The sequence below is a fragment of the Triticum aestivum genome, chromosome 1D (genome assembly GCF_018294505.1).
Source record: "Triticum aestivum cultivar Chinese Spring chromosome 1D, IWGSC CS RefSeq v2.1, whole genome shotgun sequence".
NCBI lineage: Eukaryota > Viridiplantae > Streptophyta > Magnoliopsida > Poales > Poaceae > Triticum > Triticum aestivum.
In genome coordinates, this window is record NC_057796.1 from 95307302 (window position 1) to 95308722 (window position 1421).

A 1421-nucleotide genomic window follows, 5' to 3' on the forward strand; every position below is an offset into this window, starting at 1 on the left:
CATGTGTGCCAAAATTGAGGTGATTTGGAGCTGGTCCAAAAAATCACCGCATTCTGGAGGGACCATTTGGTCTAACTTAAGCCATTTTTGAACAAATGTGATTTTTTCCACCACCTCCAAATCACCCAATTTCTCTATGACACGGTGACCCACATGTGCCAAACATGTCCATGAAAGAAGATTTGGAAAAAATATTTTTTACAATGCCCCTTGAGGTATAGACCGATGTTTTGATCAGTCAGTCTAGAGGGCAGTATAAATTCAAACAAATTCAAAAAAAATATAAAACCTTGGAAACCTAGTTTTGTTTGTGCAAGAGATCATCTGTGCCAAAATTGAGGTGATTTGGAGGTGGTCGAAAAATCACCGCATTCCGGAGGCACCATTTGGTCTTAACTTAAGCCATTTTTTGAACAAAGGTGATTTTTTCCACCACCTCCAAATCACCCAATTTCTCTATGACACGGTGACCCACGTGTGCCAAACATGTCTATGAAAGAAAATTTGGAAAAAAATATATTTTACAATGCCCCCTTGAGATATAGACGATGTTTTGATCAGTCAGTCTAGAGGGCAGTATAAATTCAAAAAAAATTCAAAAAAATATAAAACCTTGGAAACCTAGCTTTGCTTGTGAAAGAGATCATGTGTGCCAAAATTGAGGTGATTTGGAGGTGGTTGAAAAAATCACCAGCTTCCGGAGGGACCATTTGGTCTAACTTAAGCCATTTTTTGAACAAAGGTAATTTTTTCCACCACCTCCAAATCACCCAATTTCTCTATGACACGGTGACCCACATGTGCAAAACATGTCCATGAAAGAAGATTTGGAAAAAATATTTTTTACAATGCCCCCTTGAGGTATAGACCTATATTTTGATCAGTCAGTATAGAGGGCAGTATAATTTAAAAAAATTCAAAAGAATAAAAAACCTTGGAAACCTAGCTTTGTTTGTGCAAGAGATCGTGTGTGCCAAAATTGAGGTGATTTGGAGGTGGTCGAAAAAATCACTGCATTCCGGAGGGACCATTTGGTAACTTAAGCCATTTTTTGAACAAAGGTGGTTTTTTTCCACCACCTCCAAATCACCCAATTTCTCTATGACACGGTGACCCACATGTGCCAAACATGTCCATGAAAGAAAATTTGGAAAAAATATATATTTTACAATGCCCTTGAGATATAGACCGATGTTTTGATCAGTAAGTCTAGAGGGCAGTATAAATTCAAAAAAAATATAAAAGTTTGGAAACCTAGCTTTGTTTGTGCAAGAGATCATGTGTGCCAAAATTGAGGTGATTTGGAGGTGGTCGAAAAAATTACCACATTCCGAAGGGACCATTTGGTCTAGCTTAAGGCATTTTTTGAGCAAAGGTGATTTTTCCACCACCTCCAAATCACCCAATTTCTCTATGACAAG